General features: G+C 42.8%; 1 protein-coding gene across 1 annotated transcript in view; it reads left to right on the top strand.

Moving 5' to 3' along the window:
• Ntn1 (netrin 1) overlaps positions 1–14575 on the top strand; it is a 197874-nt gene that overhangs the window by 81552 nt on the left and 101747 nt on the right. The window lies entirely within an intron of this gene.

Raw genomic sequence — 14575 nt, 5'->3', positions numbered from 1 at the left:
AAAAAAAACCCAAAATAAAAACAAAACAAAACTGAACATAAACTAGAAATAAACAGACTCTCAACTTTGCAGATAAATGGTTCGTCCCAGCAGTGTGGCTATCTCCCCATCAGCCACATCTACCACAAAGATTACTCATTTATTCCCTATTTCATTAGTGCCCATAGAGGCTTGCTGAGCCTTGCTGGGCAAAGCACTGTGCCCTGGGAAGCACCTGTTCAGCAGGGGGAGTGTTCCCTTGTCAACAGTGACCCATGGCGGGATGAGATAGGATAGGTGATCATTTAAGTCAGCGAGTCTTGCAGGATAACCAGGAGGATACAGTGAATTGTGCCTATCACTTCAGGTGGAAGGAGAAACATTCGTGTAGCTGCAGCGTCAACTAGAAACTTGACAGGGCTTCTGTGGCACTTGGCAGACACAGGAGAAGCTGTCTCTGGATGACCTGGCTGGATGTGCCATTGGAAGAAGATGCTGAGTGTTTCCAGCCACCCTGCAAAGTAAGGAAACAGCAAAACAGCATCCTTAGGAACTGGAATGTGGACTGGGAAGGTTAGTGTGATGTAAAGCAAGGGGACAGTGTGGTTTTTGGAGAGATGAGCAATTCTTATCTTACTTTTCCCTCCCCAGGACAGCTTTTGCTTTTAACCTCTAATATTCATTTTCTTTCTCATTCCAAAAACAATGTGTATTCATTTGAGGAATTTAAGAAAACTCAGAAAACACAAAGAAAAAACTCTGAAGTCATTCCAATCTAGAGAAAGTATTGATAAAATTTTGGCAGACATTCTTCTGCTAGTTTTCCTGTTCTTTGTACATGAATTTTTAAATGGAATGGAATTATACATATTGTTTTGTGTACATCATAACTAGCCAAGGAAAAGATCCAAATTCAAAATTCAACGTATGGTCTCTACTGAATGTGTACCACTTTCCCATTGTCTTAAAGTTGAAAAGTTGTTGAGTCAGATTATTCTAAGTTGGGTACCAGGTGTGATTCTTTTACATTGTGGTGTTTACCTTGTTAACTGTGGGTTTTGTTTTTCAATCTCGAGATTAATTTTTATGTAATCATAGTATCCTTCTTCATGGTTTTGCTTCTGTCATTCTACTGCCAAGCTGAAACTTTCCAGCCAACCCCTTTGTTCATGCTGCTGCCCCTTCTGGAGAGCCTGCCCTGCTAGTTCTGACTGTTCAGTCTCCTAGCCACAGCTCAAACTCCTCTTCCTTCATGAAGCCTCTTTGATTCTCTATAAGCAGACATTTTCTCTCCATGAAACTCATTATGTTCTGCTTGGATTATGTTCAGATCTTACTAGTGACATTTATCGCATTCTGTCCTACCATTTAGCCACGTCCAACCTGCTGCCTACATTGTTTTTTTTTTTTTTAGTGAAAGGGAATTTTCTTGAGTTGCATATAAAATATATGATATAGTTAATTTAATAAGTAAAAATACCTTTATTTTTATATTGTTATAACATTTAGAAAAGGAAAGCAATGAAGGAGGTAGGACATGACTAGTTATATTCACGCAGACTTTCAGCTCTCTGAGGGTAGAACTGTCTTTGATGTCTGTGATCCTAGTAGATCCAATGCAATGCTTGACACATAATAGATCATCAATACATATTTGCTGGATTGAGTCAAATTGAATTTGGTTGGATCAAGGGATTAGGTTTAGTTCAGGGCATTGGTTGGTGAGGCTCTTAAGCAAGACTAGATATTGGTTACTGTTATTCCTTTACTGGTTGCAGAATTCTCTGTAATGTTTGTGGTATGTGTCCCACAGAGGAACTTGTTGTTCCAAAGAATTACACACTTGTATATATGGCATGGTTGGCTTTCGGCATCAGTCATTACCAAGCCAGTGATACCTGACACCCTTGGCAAAAGGCCTGGTTCTTGAGGCACTGTTATGAGCAAAACACAATGATTGAACAGCAGGCCAGCCATGTCGGGATCTAGCCCAGGGCTTGTGACAGCAACCTGGCCAGGTAAATGGGGAGTTAGCCTTATCTTAAGTCACACTGCACAAGCTAGTATTTCATCATGAGCCCTGGTGAGGAGAGAGAGGCTTGAGGAAACCCAGCTGTGTATGATGTTGCGATCCCTGCTTGGCCTTCTTCCTGGGATTTTGTGACCTGTGTCTAAAACGCAAGAGGTAAGAATAAACATGACCAGGTGCTGAGCTTCATTAATTATCAGGAAAATGCAAATTAAAGCCATAAAGCATTACCAGAGTTTCTAAAATTACAAAAGGGAAGAGGGTGTCAAGGGTTGGTGAAATATTCTGCTAGTAAGAGTATAAACTGGTACAACTGTTTGGTGCAAAGAGTTTGGAAATTTCTATAAAACGATCTAGCAGTTCCCTTCTTAAGTGCGTACTCTTCAAAAACTTGTACATCAGCTATCCAGGAGACATGTGTCGGAATATTCATAGCAGTGCTACTCGTAATAGATCCAACCTGGACACTAGCCATAAATGCCCATCAACAACAGAGCAGAAAAATACGTTGTGATATATCATTCGGTGGAATGCCATGCAGGAGTGAGTATGAATAACCTACCAGTACATGCAGCACCTGGATGGATCCCACAGACATCATGCGGAGGAAAAGTAGCCAGACACAGACTGTGCGCTTCCATTTTTGCAAAGTGTAAAAACAGGCAAAGGTCTTGTGTGCTATTGTCAGGATGTTGGCTACCCTGGTTGGCTGTGTGTGGAATAGTGTAAAGGGGCATCTGATGGGTATAAGGCCTCCCCCCCGCCTTTCTCTCTCTGCTGGGAATGGAACACCGGGTCTCACACATTCAGCCCAACGTTCTGGCTCTTGATCTGGGTGCTGATTCACACAGATGTGTTCAGTTTTTTTTCCCCCTTTGGTACTGGGGATCGAAATTGGGTCCTTGCGCTTGCGAGGCAAGTGGCAGAACCACTGAGTTAACTTCCCAGCCTGATGTGTTCAGTTTTTGTAAATTCCTTGCCCAGGACACTTGATGAGCAATTTGCAGACAAATTTTTTATGCAGATAAGAAGCTAAAAGGTTACAGGGTCTATACCCAAAAGAATTGCAAGCAGGGACTTGAACAGATATTCATGTGCCCTATTCACAGAACCAAGAGTTAGAAGCAACTCAGATGTCCATGGGTGGATGAGTAGATAAGCAGAATGTGGCATAGATACACAGTAGGATAGTTTTCAGGCTTGAAAAAAGAAACTGAAGAAACTGACATGTGCTACAACGTAAATGAAAGATGGAGACATTCTGCTAAGTGATATAAGCCAGTTGCAAAAGGACAAATGTATCATTCTACTTATTTCAGGTGCTTAGAATAGTCAAATTCCTAGAGCCAGAAGAATGGTAGTGCCAGGAACCAGACAGGCTGGGAAATGGCGAGTTAGGATACCACATTTTAGTTGGAAAAGTGAAAAAGTTCAGGGTGGGTGGTAGTGATGGTTGCATGTGAATGTACGTAATGTGCCACTGAACCGTACACTTAAAAATGGCTAAGGAGGTAAGTTTTGTTCTGTGTATTTTCTCATAGTTAAAAAAATAGATGATTGCAAGCAGTAATAATATACCAACATATACAAACAGGATGAAGGGCAGACAGGGCTTCAGAACCAAAAATAAGTGCTCAAGAAAGTGCTTCTGGGAAGCCCAGGATGGGAGCTGTGAGGACAGAGGGGCCCTGGAAAACATGGAGCGGACCCAGCGTGACCTTGGAGTAGCTGTAGGGTGAGAACTGCCAGGCCAGCACGGTGACAATATTGGGCCTGGTGACTTGGAGGACGCCCATGCCAGCCAGAAGCAGACGTCCCTCTCTGACTGTCACATGTGGGCCCTGAGTCAACACCATGACACCTTGTGTTGCTCATTTTCTGTACCCACACGGCATTCTCACAAGGCTGGAGACAGGGAGGTGACCTGGCCCATGGAAGGGTGGGATTTCCTGTGTGGGCTTTCTTCTGTGCGGTGAGAAATTGGGACTGCAGTCCTGAGCTGGCAGCTAGGGGCCTTCTGCAAGCCGGATGTTTCAGAGTCAAATTCCTCAACACTTACCAGGGTGTCACTGTGCCAGGTTGGGTTTTGGGTGACAGCCAGTGCCTCTCAGTGGGGAGTGGTGGGTGACCTGTGGCTGGGCCTCACTGTGGGAACAGAGATCCTGCTGACTATGTGGGGCCAGCCAGAACCTTGGCCCTGAAGGGATCAGGTGTTTGGTTTTTAACACCCAAGTTGGAATGGGAAGGCTGGTGTTTCACCCTCTTTCCCTTGGGGACATTCCCAGAGGACTCTCCCCTCTGGCACCTGGCCTTAAGGAGAGCCTGAAGGAAGACTGGGAACGTGGGTTGGGCTTCCTCCTTGGGTCAGCTCAGGCCACTCTGGCTGCCCTGCTTAGGAAATCTGGCTTCCCTTTCCAGCACCCTGGCCACCCCGGCTCATTTGTCCTGCAGCATTCACTTCCCTGTGCCTTTTGTACAAGCTGTTGGAGCATGGTGTGTATGAATGGGGACCCTGGACAGCTTAGGAACTTTTGGGGGCTGAAAAAAGGTGCTTCTGGCCAGCAGGTGGATATTGAAGGAAGTATTAATCCAAACTGATTTTTGCTGAATAGATTTGTTATAAATCTGTCAAGTGTGAGAGTTCTTAATGTTTGTGATATTCCTGGGCTCTGTAAGGAAAGTAGGATGGGGCAGTGTCTCCCTGCTGAGAAGCAGGATTTGCTCCTAAAGGAGTTTGGTTCCTTGTTCTGTCAATCTCACCCCCACCACCATGCAGTTGGTAGAAAACAAGCCACTTTTCGCTGAGGAACTATTGGATATATTTTCTCTTCATCCAAACCTTGTGAGTAGGGTGGAAAAGGAAGACAGCCACAATGTGGAGGGCAGAGAGTTGAAGAGAAGGAAGAGGAGGTAAATGATGAATAACACCCTCTAGCACAGTGGTGACAAACCTTTTAGAGACGAGTCCCCAAACTGCAGCCCAAAACCCACTTATTTATTGCAAAGTGCCGACGCTGCAATGAAACCTGAATACTGAGGTTTTAGTTAGAAAAAGCACTCATACATTAACGTGTTTTGTCTTAAAAAGAAAAACAAAATGCATGCCATTATGTTGCGCCACTGCTCTAGTGTTCTGGTTAAAGCATGCTCATCTGGGGATGGTCCTTCAGGGGCGGAACCGAGAAATCATCTGGACCAGCATTTCCCAGCAGTATTAGAATCACCTGAAAACTTTTTGGCCATGTAAACTTTCGGGATCCATCCCAGACCTACTGTATCAGAACATGCCTTTTAGCAAGATTCTCCAAGTGATTCATGTGCACATTAAAGTTTGAGAGACCCAGAAGAGGCCCCATTTCCTGGTCTAGAGCTGGGAAATGATTTGTCTGTGGCCACACAGGTAGTTGAATGCCCAGATGAGACTTCCAGTCCACTGTCTACTCTGAAGGTAAGATGGGCACTAGTATCTGACTCTAGGTGCTGAGAATTTATGTCTGGGTGAGTTCGTGCAATTTTTTTTTTTTAAATCAGAATTTTTTCCAGGAGCTTTTGTGGGAAAGTGGTCGATTTGTGAAGCTATAGACTTGCCTCAATGTTAGCACTCAGAGCTGAACACACCAAATGCTGTGTATTTGGTTCTGAACATTGATCTGGTCACTGGCACTTCAAGAATTTTGTTGTATCATTTTAGTCATCATTGTCTTCATTATCACAGCACTAATTCTTTATTAAGAGCTTACTGGGATCCACATCCCATGCTAAACACTTAGGTCATTTCATTTGTCATACCAACCGCAAGCTGAACCCATTTAAAGCTGAACCCATTTAAAGCTGAAGATATGGAGGCTCAGAAGAATAAATAATGTGCTCACAGTTCCTCATCTAGACGATGGGCTTTGGACCAAGGCCTGTGTGACTCTAGCATCACACATGTATGCTGTCAGGTTAGGTGAAACTGTGGTACAATTTATATTTGTGCTACTCTCCAAATTCTGTGATGCAAGGGCAGAAGTTATCCTTTAAGTGCCAAATTTGTTTAGCTATTATTACCATATGTTAAAGTGTTTCAAGACATTTTATAATACAAACACTACTGTCTGTGTCAGTTTAAGTTTCCATATGCATTTTAACTGTATTTTAATTAAAGACTGAAGTGGAAATTCTGTGTGTCTCAGGCAGTTGAGAGAAAAGAATTTTAGATGTGCAGATAAAATATGATTTGTGCTGTTGCAAGAAATGTGAAGGACATATGGGTGTGCATTCCCCCACTTATGTCTCTTTCCAGATTATACATTTTAAGAGCAACAGAAACACCGAGAGGGAAGATTCTTGTGAATGTGGAACCACTGGGTTAGAATCATGCTTAGTTAGCCTGGGAATGGGGCATATATGTAGCCAACTTCTTCCAATGTCTTTCACAGACTGGAGCCATTTTGAGGATTGGTTTATTGTATGTTTAGCTTATGGTGGGTGGCAAACTGTAAACTCTGGCCCCTGGTTAGAATCCTGGCAGGCACCTGTTTTGCAAATAAAGTTTTATTGGTACACAGTCACATCCATTTGTTTACATACTGTTGTGGCTGCTTTTACATTATGATCGTGGTGTTGAGTCATGATAACAAAACTTGTGTGGCTCATAAAACATTTACTATCTGGTCCTCTACACAAAATACTTTGCCACACCCTGTCTTAATATCACCTTTTTAGATATTTTCTAAATTTAATTTCTGCTCTATGTTATAAATGCTTGAAACTCAGTCATTCTTTGGCTTACTCATTCATCAAACATGGTTTGATCATAGTAGAATCTCAACTCAGGGGCTGTGGGTTCACAAGTAAAAAGTGTAATCATAGATGGTAGGCCTGGCACAAAGAAACATGCGGTAACCTGGTGTAAGTCAGGTCTTTGTTTGCAAATAATAGACTCTACTAATTCAAACAGAATGGGATGCGTTAAAGATTTTAGGTAACTCTCAGAATTTCTGGAGGTGGGGCTGAAGAAAAGACATTAGGCTGAGCTTTCTGGAATAGATTTTCAAAATAAGCCACGAAACCACAGCCAAGAAGTTGTAAGCAGTGGGGATAACTTTAGAACTATAGCTCCTGGTAGAGCCCACCCCTTGGAAGGAGAGCTCACAACCTGCCGATTTCCTCATTGAGCTATGTCAAAGCCAAGTCACACAGCCTAGCTGCAAGGGAGTCTGGATAAGGTTTTCCACCTCCAGCTCATGAATGTCGTTCAGATAATCCATAGCCTCCACCACACTTATTTTATCTTGAAAGATATATAAGATGTTCAACTTTTTTGCTTTTTACATTAACATTTGAGCACTGGAAGCATTATTCAGTAAACATATCATAATGCCTCAGTAAACATATCAGAACGCTCTGGGGTGGTATGGGGGACATTTCTAGGCACATCTCTAAATCTTGTAAATTCATCCTTCAAGGCTTTAGTGCCCTGTCCTCCAGAAGGCCTTCCCAAGGTGAACATGTGGTCATCTCTGTCCTCAACATCTTTGGGACACTTGGTACACTATCCAGGAAGTTATGATATTCTCCTTCATGTGATAGTTACATCTTACACATTTTATTTTATGTCTTTTTGATTAAAAAAATAATAAAACATGGTTGATAACTTTGAAGTACCTTTCATTCTCTTTGGTTTCATTCAATTTCTTTTCTCCGAGAAACAAATAGTCAGTTATCTTTCAATATTGTTCCACTGTTATTACATAAATGTATTTATACATAATGCAAAGTGCTATTTTGTGAGTTAATACATTTTTCTAAATGCTGTCTTATTAGTACAATTAGAAACAATGGAGCTGAGGAAGCCACTCTCTTCCCTCCATTTAATTCTAAATAGTACTCTAGTTATTCCTGCTTCCACTGTCCTTAGAGGAGTAAAAAAAATAAAAAAACAAAAACCCAGGAGATCTGATACTCTCGGCAAGAGCACATGTATGTTAGATCTCCTAGCCTGACTGTTCGTTCATCTTTACCTTACTCCTTATGGGTTCATAAATATGTATTATATATCATAAATATAAATAAAATCAGAGTGAATTCTGGGACAAGCATGCTTGTTGAGAACCCCTAAGATGACTCAGTACTCTGTCAATCATTCCTATCAATCACAACTAGAGATTTAGTGGGAGATGCCTAAGCAGAGGTGTCTGGCCTTGAACTTCCAAAAACCTGATTTATCTGTGCTTTGTGTTGTCCTGTTGCTGTTGCCACTTTTGTGTGCTTTGACCTGTGTGCAGTGCTTTTCTGTTACTCTGGTACCTTTCTCCGTCTATACTATACCTTTGGCTGACACAGACTTGCTCTCAGCACAACTCCTGTGATCTTCAATAAATGTAGTTGCTTGCTGTTTACTACTGGGTGTATGCTTGCCACTTCTTTCCTCATCATACACAAAAGCCTGGACTGTTGTTGACTCTTTCCACTGCAACATTATCAGGTGTACATTCTGCAATTTGCTTAGTTTTTTGAGATGGATCTATTTTATCACACAGATTTCTATTTCAATTTAAGGTCTATTTGGTACTGCGTTGTGTCAACAATATAAAACATTAATTTCCTATTGGTGACTGTTCGGTCTTTCTCTTGGTTCTTTTCTTATTTTAAACACTGTTGTAACAACAAGCAGCCTTGTCTGTGTCTCCTGGGGTCATATGTGTGATTCCTCAGGGTATATGCTTAAGAACTGTGATTGTCTGGTCATTTCTTACTAGATACTTCAGATTGCTGCTCAAGGTGACCACACAAATTCCCTCTAGCTCTACATAACAGCACCCTCCTTTGCTCTAACACTTGGTATTGTCAGATGTGTATATTTGCCAGTCTGATGGGTGTGTTGCTCAAATTTGCATTTGCATTGTTAGTTTAATTTGCATATGACTGACTCTCAGTGAAGTTAAGCGTCTTTTCATATGTTTATTGGCTGTTTAGGTTTCCTTTTCTGAGACTTGCATCTGCAGAGCTCTTGTGCATATGTGTGTGTCTCATTCTATTGGATGTCTTTCTGTTATTTATTTGTCAGAGTTCTTTATATATTCTGGTTACAGATCCTTTATTATATATGTTCCCATGATTTTCTTCTAGTCTGTGTTCTTCCTTTTCCCCTGCTATTTTTTTGTATCTGCTGGTGTGGTTTTTGCTTCATGCAGATTCCAGAAAGAGGACAGAAGGATGATGTCCCATTGGGTACAACTTGACTCAGGCTCTTGAGACCTATATCAGTGAGAAAACCTGAAACCCTTGTAAATGTTGTCCCTTCATATGGGAAGAGCAGAATTCTTTCTCTTGTCTACCTGCTACATTTTTCTTCAACAATGTTATATTAGTTTCCTAGGGCTATGGTAACAAATTACCACAAAATGGTTGGATTAAAACAGAAATTTATTATTTCACAGTTCAGGAGGTCACAGGTCCAAAATTAAGGTGTCAGCAGAGTTGATTCATTCTGCAGGCCTCTGAGAGAGAATTTGTTCCTTACCACACACTGTTCTGGTTTCTCTCTCTGTCTTCTCCCCTTAATGTCTCTGTCTTCTCCCCTTAATGTCTCTGTCTCCTCCTTTTCTGTTGCCTATAGTTAGTTTAGTACCCATTCTAAATTCTGGATGATCTTTAGTCAGTATCCTTAATTATGTCTCCAAAGATTCTGTTTCCAAATAAAGTCACATTTACAGAAACTGGATACTAGGTCATGGACCTATCTTTTGGGGGCCACTGTTCAGTCTACAAAGTCAAGCCCTACCAATTCCAGGGAACAACTAGACTAAAAGCAAGGTGTGCATGTGTGTTGGGGCAGAGCAAAAGGGGGATGTCAAGGAGGTAAAGTGCATTCTAGGATATGCAGTGTGTCCCCATGAGGCACAGACCCCGCCAGGCAGGAGTGGCAGTCAGTACCTATTGGGCATTGTTTTTTGTATTCATTGGGGGTTGAAAGAAGACGCCACTGTAAGTGAGCAGCTCAAGTCAGGCAGGGCCTGGCTGTTCCATCAATGTGCCCTGTGCTGTAAAGCTGCATAGATGATTATTGCCTTGCAAAAGGGAACCTCAGTAAGGCCAAGGGCAGCTGCTGTATTTACGGGTAGACAGCTTGCACAGATCCTGCTTTTCTGAGGATACATAATGAGTAACCAAACAGATCCCATAGAAAAACAGTGGCATCACAGACAGGGAGAATTTGTGAGCTCCATATTGGCAAATTCATTTCCTCACTAAAATTTATCGGTAACTCCAAAATCAATATTCACCGCCCTTTCATGGATATTTACAACATGTGCAGAGAGGTGAAAATTTTGAGTAAGCCCATGTACACAGTCCTTGCTGAGGTCACACAAGGAAGTACTGTTTTTTTTTGGTACCACGGATTGAACTCGGGACCTTGTGCTTGCGAGGCAGGCGGTGGAACCACTGAGCTAAATCCCCGGCTCAGAGACAATACTCTTGTTTCAACGCTCATAGTGTAAACAAGCTGTGGCTGTCACACTGTATACACATGTGCTTTGCATGGTCTATTGGTGGTATGTTTTTCACATTTTGGTACTCTTTTTGTGGGGGGGAGTAGTTGTTTTGCTCTTTAAAATGTATCCCAAGCGTGGTACTGACATACTGTCTAATGCCACTAAGTACAATAAGGTGGGGGTGTATCTTTCAGAGAAAATACATTAGAGTAGCTTCATTCAGGCATGAGTTACAAGGCTGTTGGCCATGAGTTCAGTGCTAATGAATCAATAATATATCTTAAATCAGGTGCCTTTTAGCAAGAACACATATGAAGCAAGATTCTGTATCCATCTGTTTGTAAGAGTGTGGTGAGCAGAGGCTCCCAGGCTCTTAACCCAGAATTACCCCTCGGAGCAGTGGTTCAGTATTCAGTAACTGAATGTTCACAGCAACTTTATAGAAATAGTGAGAATCAGCTATATCTGAAAGAGCCCGCTTCTGAAAATGATTATACAGCAAGATCCAGGAGAAAATCTTGGGAGACTGGCAGCCTCATATTGTAAGAAGATATTTTTGTGTGTGTCCACGATGGCTGCACTGTGGTTCAAGTTGTGTGTGTGAGTGAGTGTGTGTGTGTGTGTGTATGTGTGTGTGTGTGTGTGTCGGGGGTGGTGCTGTGATTTCCAGGAGACATTAAGTTCAAGTCAACAGAATTGCGCACAGGAATACCTCCCTATGTCCCAGTGTAAAGAACTGATACAACCAAGGTCATCTCTGGCACATAGCCACTGTTATGTGTATTTTCCCCTTTCTACAGCTAGATTGTCACGTGAGTGTGTGCAACTGAGCAGCACCTGCGAATGACGATCTCTGCGTCTCTCATCTCTTCTTTGGATTACCTGAATCTCAGGTGAATCTCCCCAGTCTGAACAGGTGACAAGACACCGTAGCAGGGCACATCTTTTGTCCGTGCCTGGCTACCCGTGGTGAGAACTTCAGGGCTGCTCAGTCCGGCCAGACATTGCTTAATGATGAGGATACATCCTGAGAAGCACAACGTTAGGCGGTTCTGTCATTGTGTGGACATCGTAGAGTGACCTAGATACCATAGGCTGCTCGGTGTAGCCTCATGATGGAGTTGTGGGGTGTGGGAAACATGGGGAGAGTGAGGCTGCTTACTGTGTCACATGGCATAGTGCACAGTAAACTTTTTTTTATAAGCAGGAGTGTCCTGTAAGTGTAGTACAGTAAATACATAAATCAGTAGCGGTCTATTGTTACCAAGCATCGTGGGTTATGTTATGCATAGTCATATGTGCTCTGCTTTTGTGTGACTGGCAGCACAGTAGGTTTGTTGACACCAGTGTTACCACAGACACGGAACCATGTGTTTCTCCATGATGTCCATCTCTTTGATGACTATGGTGTCATTTTGGAAATAGGACTTTTTCGGTTCTCTTATAACCTTACAGGACCACAGTGGTACGTGTGTGGTCTGTGGGCTGAAACCTCACTTTGCTCATAGACTGTGTTTGGGTTTTGGTCATCTGCAAGCACCCCCGAGGTCCTGCTGGTGAGAGTGTTGGCTGATGTGTGCAGTGCTGACAGGGACCCCATCTCGAGTCCCCAAGTCCTGGCCATCCTGCTTTCGGTGAGCCTGCCACCTGTGATATCACCGTGCTTATTTCGTTCCAGTGTCTGTTGACACCAGCTACTCGCTTTTGGGCTGGGTTTGGCCTGTTCTTTTCATTTGCTTTTTGCTTAAAAGAACTCAGGTTTTGCCGGGAAAGCTAGTGCATTCAAGAGGCTGAGGCAGTGGGATTGCCACAATTTTGAGGCCAGCCTGGGCTACATAGCAAGACCCTGTGTCCGAAAACGAAAACAAAATGAAAGCAACTCAGGTTTTTCCGACAGTGGATCAGTCCTTGGTAGTGACTGAACTGAGGTCTGACTTGCCTTTGGCATTTCCCTGGAGACCTGCCTGTCCTGTCACAGGGTAAAGGTGTTCAGAGTGGAAGGACCAGGTGAAAGGATCATCCCTGTTTTGGTACAGGGGCCTGTGGCTGGGAAAGTAAGAAGGAAGGAAGTAGTCCAGATGGACACCTTGAGCTGGGAGCTGGATGTCGTTATTAAAATACCCAGAGGGACTGAGATGGTCATGGAGAGAGGCTGGTCCTCACAGACAGCTTGTCCATGAAGCCCTCCCGGTGGTGACACTGCTCCCATTTCTAACCAAAGGACAATCTCCTTCTCTTTCTAGGGGCCAATTATATTCAAGTCTAGTTTCCTGCAGTTTGTACCTTTCCCCTACAACCAGCTCCTCCCCAGCAGCTCCCTGTCCTCTCCTTCCTGTGTGGAGGCAGTTAATTTCTCCTTCCACAAGAGAATATCTGGCAATTATGCCTCTTCCTCTTTTTGCTTTCCTCACCCACCTTCTCAGTCAGTCCCTTCCTGCTCTAGGAATGCTTTCCCTGTGATTCCCCCTGCTTGGCCCTGAAGCTCATTTTCTGCCGGAAACCCTGCACAGTTCCGTGTGTACCTAAGATGATGTTGATTGTGGCGCTGTGTGATCACTTGCGCTCTGTGGAGGTGCTAGTGTCTCCCTTCATCCCTTTTTGTGACTTTGAGCCATCTAGCACCCCACTCTAATATCCCATAGGAATGTGGTCTGTAGTGTGCTCCCCCTGGTCAACCAAGAAGGCCCAGGCCTAGTTGGCAGCTCTGGTCAGTAGCTCATTTTCCCCTGACTGCACCAGCTTCCTGGTTGCTACAGACCCGCTGGCCTTCCACTCCCACAAAATGGTTCCTAGACATCTTTTCTTCCCTGGTCACTCTCACCCCTGCTTCCCTGTGACCATTCCCAGTCTTCTCACTGTCTCAGTCGCCTCCCCTGACATTGTCCAATTTGTTGGTGCCCCTCTCTTGATGTGGGAAAGCTGGAATAAGGCTAACTGTGCAAAGGGGATATTATCTTTCTCTCTCTGGATGTCTTTGGGGTTCTGGGAAGTTATAGACTTACTTTTTCTTTTTTAAACAGCAACTCTTTCCTCTAAGCCCCAACGTTCTCTGCAGTTTGGTTCATAATGAACAATCGGACACTTGGAAATTGGACTGTGGCTTTTATTTTTCATTGATGGGTGCTTCTGAACAGGCTAGAGGGGTATGGTGAAGTCTGACCTGGAGAAGGTAGGGTGGGTATCAGGGAGCACTAGATACCAAGACCTGGAGAGCTGGTCTAGGCATGACCCCAGCCAGCCTTGTGCTTTTGTTTCTGATCAGACTGTGTTATTGAGCTGTACAAAAATCAGAAGATACTGTTGGACAAAAGCAGAAAGCAAGTAATACATATAACAGTTTATCCAATCAGCCATAATGACAGTGTTGACACACGGCATCCAACGTTTGCATTGTTTCAGATTTTTCCCGTTCCAAGTTGTGTTGTGTAGGTTGTCATTCCGAGCTGACCTTTTGGGCTATTCTCAAAGTTCCCTTAGGATGGATTCCTAGTTGTGGGATTGCTGGTTCAAAATTAGAACTTTTGGTCCATGTTATATCCTTGCCCTTCCTAGATTGTCCCAAAACAGAGTTTGGCCTATTTTTTCCCCGTTTTCTCAGGTGTGTTGGGTATTAATTACTCTGAAAAATATTGGACAATTTGGAAGACAAAAAGTGGCATTAGATTTAATTTGTATGTCTTTGAACAAGAAAGTTTAGGCGCTTTTAAAAAACTTTAGATTTTTTTGAATCATCTATTGGGATGCTAATAATACAAATTTCTAGTAAGAGTTCATCTTTTTTCTTAATGAAGAAAGGAAGATAGGAAGATAGCAAGATAGTAAATTCTTGTACACCTTTTATCTTACAGATATTTCTCCTAGGTTGTTACAGTGACTTTTTAAATTTTGTGGTGCTTTTTGGCCTAAGTTTAAAATGATCATATATTCAGATGCAGGTTGAGTGTTCTTTATTCAGAATGCTCACAGTTTGGATTTTTTCTTTTGAATTTTGGAGTATTTGCCCACACATAATGAGCTGTCTAGGGGGTGGGACCCAGTTATAAACATGAAATTCATTAGTGCTTTTTTTTTTTTTTTTTTTTTTTTT

Source organism: Fukomys damarensis, unplaced genomic scaffold, assembly GCF_012274545.1.
Source record: "Fukomys damarensis isolate Sample0158 unplaced genomic scaffold, DMR_v1.0_HiC HiC_scaffold_13, whole genome shotgun sequence".
Classification (NCBI taxonomy): Eukaryota; Metazoa; Chordata; class Mammalia; order Rodentia; family Bathyergidae; genus Fukomys; species Fukomys damarensis.
The sequence above is the reverse complement of the archived record's forward strand: the minus strand, read 5'-3'. Positions and strand labels throughout refer to the sequence as shown.